Genomic DNA, 10158 nt, shown 5'->3' with positions numbered 1-10158 from the left:
AAGTTAGGTGGGTGAAAGCTGATCCAGGGGTCATCTTTGGTCCTGTTCAACAATCTGTTGTGCTACTTAGCATTTTTTACTAGTGATTTGTAAAACTGTCAGATGTACCTTAGGAGATAGTTATAGTAAAGATTTCCTTTAGATGGTTGAACATGTTGAGCAAACTCCTCATTATCCTGGACCTCTTTTTCTCACACAATAGTCCTCCCAGAAACCAGCATATCCCTGACTGCCCTTTCCAATACAGAGTACATCCAATGTTCTCACAGTGGTCCTGGAGGTAGAATCGGAATAATCCTGTTGTCCATTTTCACTTCCTGACTTCCTTTTCCCTCTTTACTGAGTACTCTTTTTAAAAAAAATTCCACACAATTAAAGTTTTCCACCCGGTCGAAACTGGATTCAGCCATGATTCTGGTCCCCTTGATCTTTGGCCCTGTGTGGGTACCTCTCTCCATCCCCTTTTCAGCTCCCTTTTAGATATTTTTCTTTCCACTTTGTGGCACATAATAATAAACACTTTTATTATGGTAGCTATATACTACCACTTCTCCCTTCCCCTTTCTCAAGGAGTTCATGACTTGGACCACCATTTTCTTCTATTTAGCACCTGATTTATATAAAGGGGGACTTTAATAGATTCATGTAGGTGATCCCTCAAATCCCTTAATGTCCCATTTCCTAAATCTGCTTAAGTTTTCCCCCATCCACATACATATTTCACTTACTAGATCTTGCTATTCAAAAAATTAAAAAAGGGGCGGCTAGGTGGCGCACTGAATAGAGCACCAGCCCTGGAGTCAGGAGGACCTGAGTTCAAATATGGCCTCAGACACGGAACACAAAAACCTAGCTGTATGACCTCGGGCAAGTCACTTAACCCCAATTACCCTTCAAAAAGCAAAAAAAAAAAAAATCTTGCTATTGCCCATAAGTCTTCCATTTCTCCAATTAATCTTTGCCAGTGTTATTGCCTTATCTGACCATAACCTACATTCCACTTACCATGATTCAACCCCCTCCTAAACCATTACTCTGCCCTCATGTAGATCTGCATTCTTACCATCCTTCAGCACTTTCTCAGGTTATCCCCTTTGTTCTCAGTCCTCAACCCCAAAGTTAACCCTTTTTTTTTTTTCTACTTTCTACCCTTGAATCTTTTGCCCCTTATCCTGTACCCAGTCTTGGAAAACAGCAACCTTGGATTACTTCCACTCTTAAGTCATATCCCATGACTGGATTTCATACTATCCAACTTCAAATGGGTCCTCATTAAAGCAAGCCAGCCCTTTTATGTCTCCTTAATTGATGCCCTATCTCCCCATAGAAGCTGTTTAATAGAAGTTCCCTCTTCTCCCCTTCATCTCAAAACTCCTTGATATTTCCCACTCTCAGTTTCTGACAAAAAGATGTTCCTTATCTTTGCAAAGTACACTCGATTTTACCCATTTCCATTTGGAGTACATTGCTTCCCCTTTCCAGGTCAGTGGGATGCTGTTCTCTTTTAACTGGTTCTTTCTCTTGCCATCAAATACGTCCAAGTATCTCCTGTCCTTAAACCTTCACTAGATTGTCATCCTCTTGAGCTGCTGGCCTATGTCTTTCTCAACCATGTTCCTTGAAAAGAATTTCTACATTCTCCACTTCTCAGCCCTAGTCCTTTGTATTCCAGCTTTTAACCTTATCATTTGACTGAATTAGCTCTCTTCAAAGTTATGAATGTTTCTTATTTCCACTCAGTCCCAATGAATCCTTCTTGACTTAACTGCTGAATTTGACGCTATTGACTGGTGACCCTTTTCCTCCTCAGTTTTTGTGAGATTGGCTTCTGGTGCATCTCTTACCTGTCTGACTATAACTTAGGCTCTTTTCCTGACTTTTCATTCACGTCATGTGCCCTAACTGTGTAGTACCCCAAACCTCTTTCCTGGGTCCTCTTATCACTCTATCTCAGTTACCTCAGCCTGCCATAGGTTTAACTATCAGCTTGGTGCAGGAGACTCCCAGATCTTCACAGCCATCCTCAGTCTCTCCCGTGAGCTTAGATATTTCAAACTGGGTGTCCAGAGACACCTTAAAATTTGGACATGTTGGTAACTGAAATCTCATTCCCTTAATCCTCCCCTTTTCTAGATTTTCCTTTTCTTTTGAAATTACTACCCTTTTTTCCAGTGTCTCAGGTTCCTAATCTTGCCATTATCCTTGATTCCTCGATCTCCATCCCATGGAGCCAGCTGCCAACCTTCCCATCTGGTGTATGCAACCCCTCCCACATTTTAGTTCAAACCCTCTTGCTTAAATGATTTCAACAGTCTCCCAATAGGTCTCTCTACCTTAAGTCATTCCACACGCCAGTCCTTTCTGCACACTACTGCCAAAGTGATTTTTCTCTGAAGTTTGAATGTGACCATGGAGCTCCCATACTAACACAACTCCAGTGGCTTCCTGTTAGCTTGAGGATAACTTTTACAGCCCTGCCCTCACCCCTCTTTCCAGTTTTAATACACATTTATTTCCTTTCCAGCACTATGTGACCCAGCCCAGATAGCTTTCTTTGTGTTGCTCATTTTTGCACTGGCCATCCCCCATGCATAGAATACATTCTCTTTGCCTCCCCCTCATTGAATCCCTTTCTCCCTTTAGGTGCTCAGACATATTTAGCTACTTCATGTGTGCCCCACATATATGTAATGAACATGTTTGTTTTACTACATGTACTTGTTGCTTCCCTCATTAAATGTAAGTTTCTTGCAGGCAGGAATTGATTGCTTGTGTCCCCAGTGCCTAGCACATGATAGGTGCTTAATAAATACTGGCTGATTTTAGTAGATATCCAAGGATCCCCCTAGCTCTTAAACTTGCAAGTAGCACTCTCAGTCGTACATTCTGGAATTCTGATAGGAATGCAAGTTGAGCTTGTTGATGGATATGCTGTGTAGACTCTTTCCTTCTGTGGGAATCAAGATTTTTGCCTTTCTCCAGTCCTGTGATACCTGCTTTTCCCCTGTGATTTCAAATATTGAGAGTGATCACATCTGTGATTGATTACATCTGCTCGTTCTTTGATACTGAAGACAGCACTTTGGGCATATTGACTTGAGTTTATCAAGGACAACTAGGTTGCCTCTTATTTTCTCCCTGGTAAGAGAAGTTGCTTTTGTTTGGTTCTTCCCAATTTAGAGGTTTTTTTTAATGGAGAAAACAAGCAAAATGAGAAGCAGATTTGCCTTCTGTTATCTTCTTATCCATTCTAAGCAGTAGTACCATCTCTTTGATCTCTTTTTCCTATTGTTGCTTTGAAAAGATACAAAGTAGCCCTTCCTCACTACCAGGCCTTTCTCCTTTAGTGTTCTTTTTCCTCCAGGGTGTGGGAGAAAGGGCCCAACTCAGAATCTAGTCAATTCGATTCAGTCATTTTTCAGTCGTGTTCAACTCTTACCGATCCTATTTGGGGTTTTCTTGAAAAAGATCACCAGAGTGGTTTGCCATTTTTTTCTCTACCACATTTTGCACGTGAGGAAACTGGGACAAACAAGGTTAAGTGACTTGCCCAGGGTTACACAGCTAGTTAAGTGTCTGAGGCTGGATTTGAGCTCAGAGAGATGAGGCTTCCTTCCTCCTGGTTCAGTACTCTAGCATTTATTAGCTTTTATTAAATGATTTTCACTAAGTCCAGATATGATCACATCACTCTCATACTCAATAAAGTCTACTGCCTCCCTGTTTCCTCTAGAATAAAATACAGACTGTTTAGCTTTTAAAACCCTTGCTTGGCCCCAACCTACTTTAACAACTTCATTTTATGTTACTCCCCTTCTGGAATTCCGACGTCCAACCAAATTAACCCCTTTACTCCTCAAAGGAAAACGAAGCACCACATCTTTGCATTGGCTGCTCCTTATGCCTGGAGGACTTTTCTTGTAGGTGAGGTCTAATGGATACTAGGGAAAAACAGAGTGAGGAATTCCCCACCTGCCAGGAGACTGCATTCTTCTGGGGGGAAAGTGACAACAGTAAATGGAAGAATCCCTAGCTTCCTTCAAGGAACAGCTCAGATGTCCCCTCTCCACCTGGTGGTCAGCATCCTTTTGCTCTTAAAATACAGTGCTTCCTGTTCTTTGTATTTACTGTCTCTATGTCTTATATTCCCTATTAGAATAAGTAGTTTAGAATAAACAGGGAACAGAAATGAAAAGAATGAGGGAACAAAATAATAGAAAAAGGGGCAGAAAATGAAATTTTAAAACGAACAAAATCAGTTGAAAGGGAAAAGAATTTTGCTTGATTATTGGAAAAACAGGAAGAGTAGAATAGCTAGATAAAAGGAAGAAAAAAGGTAACCAGATGGAACAAAAAGATAAACGGAAGGGGGCGGGCGTAGGTTAGGGGGAGGACATCTGGTGGAAATAGGGTTGCCTTTAAAGTAGATAATATTTGAATTTGAAAAAAAATCCTTAAAAATTCCATAATTTTGAAAAAATTACCTTAATTTGAAAAATCCCCCAATTTGGGGGGAAAAAAACCCATCAGTAAATGGAGGAAAATGTAAACCTAACTCATAACTGAATGTGAATGGATTGAACAATCCAGTGAAATGAAAAAGTGAAAGATGGGATAAGAAAGGGAAACTCTAGAATACAAGTTTATGTGAAATGCCTGAAAAAGACAAAACAATAAAAATGAAGGGCTGGAATTTTTTTTCTATATATCAGGTGAATCTAAAAAGCAGGATTTGAAATCGTTATCAGACAAAGCAAAAACAAAAAACTAAAACGAGCAAAAGGAATTAACGAGGAAACCATGCTGAAAGGAACCATAGACAACTCAATACCAATATTTATGCCCCAAGTGCCTTAGCCTCTCAATTTATAAAAGTTAATAGAACTATAAGACATGTAGAAATATGATACTAGCAGAGGGTTCAGTGTCCCTTTAAACTTTGAATAACAAAGATAAAAGGGAAACTAAAATTAAAACAGGAAACTAGAACTAAAAATATATTTTAAATGGGGATTGTTAACGAATGTATGTGTATGTGTGTGTATATATACATACATAAATATATGTACATGTGTAAAACTCAGCACGTGGAACTTTTATAAAAATTGACCATTTGCAAACATAAAAAGGGGCAGAAATAATAAACACATCTTTTATAAACCATAACATAAAAATAGTAATCAGGTAGGGGGTACAAACAACAGACAGATCCAAATGCAGACTTAACACAGTTCTAAATAGTGTCTGGGTCAGAGAACAAAGTAGAAACAATTGAAGGAATTATGAGGCCCAAATTTCCAGGATTAAGTTGTAGAGAGGGAGCTTGCCAACCTCTGACCATAGAAGCTCTTCCCTCATCTGCTGGTTCTTGAGACCAGTGAAACCACAGCATGCATTGAACACTAACCCTACTTCACATCTACCAATGTAAACTGCATACAAAAGGATTGTCCTGGAGATCTGACTGATTGCAAATCGATTGGTGCTTAGGAGCCCTGTTCTTTAATGGCTTCAGAGAAGCTGTTAATTAGAGAGCAGTCTGCTCTGCTTTCTGGTGGTCCCAGAGCCACTGGGCACCGATAGAGGCTAAAGCTTCTTTTGCCTTGCCTACAGACTCCCCAAAGCATTTCTGTGGTCTCCTTTGTTGGGAGTGGCCTTTGTCAGAGACCTGAGGATGAGGCCTCCAGCCCCTTTTCCCATCAGCCCCTGGGGGCTTTGAGCTTTTTCTCCAATCCATTTCCTTCAATTCCACAAACACCATAAGCGCTGTGTGAAAGGCTCGTGCTTCGGGGGTTATGGCCAAAGAGGTACCAGTCAGTGGGGGCACTGCCCTCCAATCCCAGTCCTTCTGACCACGCTCCTCACTTGCCTCGAAGGCCATGCTGTATCCCCAGGGGACGGTCCGGAGATATGGGAGTTCCCCCAAAGTTTGGCTCGGCCCCTCATGGTGTGTCCCAGCTTCGTGTGCATCTCAGCTGCCCTCAAACTGGCTCTTAAATCTGAGGTCCTTTTCACAATTGTTTAATAACGGATTTAGACATCAGCTTAAGGTTTCCAAAGTAGTTTCTAGACGTTCCATCTGATGCTCAGCAGCCCTGCAAGTGACTTTTTTTTTTTTTGCACCATGCCTGTGTAGTGAAATCCTAAAGAGAAAAAACCCTTTGCCAAGGTGGCTGTGCAGTTGCTCTGGGATTTAGTCTTAGGTTCTTGGCAGCCCCGAGGGGTTGTGATTTAGCAGACCACAGGATTGTTTTCCTTCAAGATGGGAGTAAGCACCACGTTCTGTGTGAAATCTTTCTTGACACCCCCTATATATATCAACCCTTTATTTTTAAAGGTGAGGAAATTGAGGGCTAGATTATTGGTCAAGTGACTTATCCAGGGACACATGTGAGACAAGCAGAATTTGAACCCAGGTTTTTCAGACTGAATCCAGCAATTGGTGGCTCATTGGATGAAGCACCAGACCTAGACTTGACTTTAAATCCGGTCTCTTGACATTTACTAGCTGTGTGATCTTGGGCAAGTCACTTAACCCCTGTTTGCCTCAGTTTGCATATCTGTAAAATGGGGATAATAATAGCACACCCCATCCCTCCACCCCCCAACCCAAGGTTGTGGGGATCAAATGAGATGAAAATGGCAAAGCACAGCTTGGCGCCCAGCGTGTAGTAAGTGCCATATGAAAATCGTCACACCGCTCCCCCTGTTCAGTTTCGTTCCATCTGAACCCCGCCCGTATTGCCCACTAACCCAACCCAGTCTGGGACCCTTGAGTTGTCATGGAACCAACCCCTGGAAAAGGAATCCAAACTCAGTGCTTCATTCTGGGTTGGTGGTATCGGCCACCGCCAGGGGGCGGCGTGGCCCCATGGGATGAAGCCTGGTGCCCGTACCTAGCCTCCCGTATCCCCGGAATGGAGCAGCTAGGCTTGTGCACGGACCACAGTGGTTCAGTGTGGCTTGTCGAGCAGTGTCCTGGGGGTTGTGGCCCTCACACTGTGCATCTCCCCTGAAAACAGACTGAGTGGGAGGGCTCTGTCTGTGTCCCTGGCTGTGCCCAGACCCTGGCCTTTGTCTTCCCCTGCCCCCACTGCCTTATTCCTTTCCCAGCCAGGGTGGTGACTCAGGGGCAGGCTGACTGACAGCATGGGAAACGGGGGGTGGAAAATCCCCAGCCCTGCCCAGGCTGGGAGGGCAGTCCCGCCTAGCATTGTGGGAATGCCCGGTTCTGTTCCAAGGGGAGTATTGTCTCTACCCTTTCAGAAGGGGCTACGCCACTTAGAGACCTCTTTTGTGACCTCAGAAGAAAGGTCAGGATTTAGTCTTAGCCCCTCATTACAGATGTGCAAACTGGGCTAATGACTCATCCAGGGACACAGTGCTGGAATTCACAGAGCTGAGGGTCAAAGCCTGGTCCTCAGATGAATCAGAGTTCAGGTCTAATGCTCTTCCTACCATACTGTGATGCCACATTTCAGGTCTCTCCATCTGCCCTTGACCACACAGCTGAGGACTCTCAGACACCCTTCTCCCACCCCCAAGGGAAGAGGGACTTGGTTGTGGTTTCTTGCCCTGGTGTGACCTCCCCCCCCCCATGATGTGTAAGAAGAGGGAGAAGGCACTGAGTTGGGGAGGGTGTGAGGAAAAGTGGTTTCTTTCCCCTGGAGGGGAACCATGTATGGGGAGGGGAGTCCACCTGCTCACTTCTGAGAAGGGATCCTGACCTTGGGAGACCCCTCAGTTTTGCCACTTATCAATCACTTTGTGACCTTGGGTAAGTCACTTAACCTCATCTAGCCACATTTTTCTCATCTGTAAAATGAGGTCGGATCAGAAAGTTCCATCCAGCTCTAAACCTTTGATCCAAACCCCTGGGATCCCTGGGGAACAGCCAAAGGTAGGGTTTGTCCTGGTGGTGACTACTCAAGTCCCTGGGAGTTCCCCCAAAAGCTTGGCTCCCACAGTGGGCACTGCCAGCCTGATGTCAGCATCCAAGAACCTGGGAAGCTTAGTCCTGGAGAAGACTGAATGCCCATGACAATATACACAGACGTCCTGAGGACCCTGGTTCTCAGAGGCAGAGGGGCCCTTCCTTCAGGCTAACTCTCTTCTGGCCCTTCTCATAGAAGCACTGAATTGATCTGGATGAGGTCATACAAGCCACCCTCCTTATTTTACAGATGAGAAAACTGAGGCCCAGAGAAATTAAGAGGCTTTCTTCCCCAAGGCAAAATAAGTATCAATGCCTAAATAGGGCTTGGAGCCCAGGCCCTCTGACTCCGAATCTGACAGCATTTTCGCCCTCTGATGTGCTGTCTCCAGGCGCTTAGTGGGGTCAGGAACAGGGGCCCAGAGATAGGGGTGCCCGAGCTGGGGTGAGGCTCTGCTTTCTGCCTGGGACTGTGATGGAGCAGAGGGAGTCGAAGCAAACTCATTTGGTGGGTCCTTTGTATGAGCAGTGGCTCAGGGCGCTGGACACTCGGGCTGCAGATTCTCTGGGGAGGAAGGCGCAGGCTCCCTCTCATTCTCTTGGCGGCCATGTCTGAAGAGGTAGTCAAGGGTCACTTGTCCAGATTGGGGGCAGTTGGGGGTGTGACCCTGGGGTCATTTCCCTTCGGCGCCCCCTCCCCAGGTCAGTTATGCCTGTGCCCGTCTGATTCCTCATCCCAGAGGCAGATGTGTGTGAATGGAGAGAGAGTTTGTTTCTTTGAACTCTCTGTGCCGGGAATCTTGGCCCTCAGGGAGGAAGGACAGAAAGCGAAACCTTGAAATAATTTGGCTCTAGAAGCCTGTTTTGGGGGAGTTAAGGAAATGAAGGAGATTTTTCCTCCCAAGGATCCTAATTATTCCAGGAAGACAGTTTCCTGTCAGCATTCCTGATCTGCTCCAGCACCTCCCATGAAATGCCAAAGGGTTAGGTCTATTGCAGGGTTTTGTGTCCTGGCGCTCCCTGCTGGACATGGGGGGAGACAAAGGAAGCGGAAGGCAGTGGCCCCCGCCAGATCTGGGGGTTTGGTGGCCTGCAAAGTCAGCATGGCTCAGTGGTGTGATAGCCCAGTCAGAACACTCTGCTGCTGCTGCTGCATTTGGAGGCTGGGTCTGGTCTTCAGGCCCTGCTGTCCTTGGTCCTGCTCAGGTCACATCTGGAACAGAGTGCTTTGTTCTGAGCCCTCACTTGAGGAAGGACACAGACATGCTGCAGTGAGGCCACAGGAGGGGGCTGGGATGGTCTCAGCAGGGCTCAGGGCCTTAGAAAATAGAATTGGGAGCAAGGGGTGGAGGGGGGCAGAAAGGCAGATCTAGGCTCATTGAAAAGAAAATCTGAAAAGTTACATCCATGCCCACTTGGAAGGGGCTAGCTTGGGGGCTAGTGGGTTTTCCTTCACTAATGGTCTTCTGGGGCAGCCAGATGGCTCAGTGTGTAGAGACTGGAGTCAGGAAGACCTGAGTTCAAGTTCAGCCTCAGACACTCACTAGCTGTGTGACTGGGCAAGTCATTTAACCTCTGTCTGCATTAATACACTGGAGAAGGAAATGGCAAACCACTCCACTGTCTTTGCCAAGAAGATGTCATGGACAGAACGGTTTACAGGGTCACCGAGAGTCTGACATGACTGAACAGTGAAAGCTATGTTCTAGCAAAAGTTGGATGACCACTTGTTGGATGTGATGGAGAGGAGATTTCGGTGAGTGGGCTCACTGGCTTCAGGGGTCCCTCCCAAGTCTGGAATCCTGTGTCCGGTCTTCTGGGAGATCTCAGTTCAATGGGCGGAGGTCCTGACTTGATGGAGCCTTGGTCCTGCCCTCAGGAAGGCCCTGGTCTGCTGGGGGAGACAGGGCACACACCTGTAGGTTGAGCTCTCTGTCTGCTGCCATCTTCAACTCAACATTCCTCTTCAACCATCCTTCCCTTCCCTAGACTACAGGGATCACATGTAGTTGATGTTAAAGAAATAAGTGTTGGCTGATTCCTTCATCCTTCATAGTGGGAGTGTTTCCACATTCATCCATTCCCTCCTCTCCACTGGCCCCGTGAGGAGATCACCCCCAGGGTTGGTCTGTTCCTCCTTTTTATCAATTTACTTATTTGTTGTTACCTTTGAGTTCCAAGATGCTTCCCTTCCTCCCTCCCCACCCCACTTTAGAGGAGGCCGA

This window comes from Petaurus breviceps, unplaced genomic scaffold (genome assembly GCF_028583685.1).
Source record: "Petaurus breviceps papuanus isolate PSGF00001 unplaced genomic scaffold, PetGlider_PUasm1.0 139, whole genome shotgun sequence".
Lineage (NCBI taxonomy): Eukaryota > Metazoa > Chordata > Mammalia > Diprotodontia > Petauridae > Petaurus > Petaurus breviceps.
The sequence above is the reverse complement of the archived record's forward strand: the minus strand, read 5'-3'. Positions refer to the sequence as shown.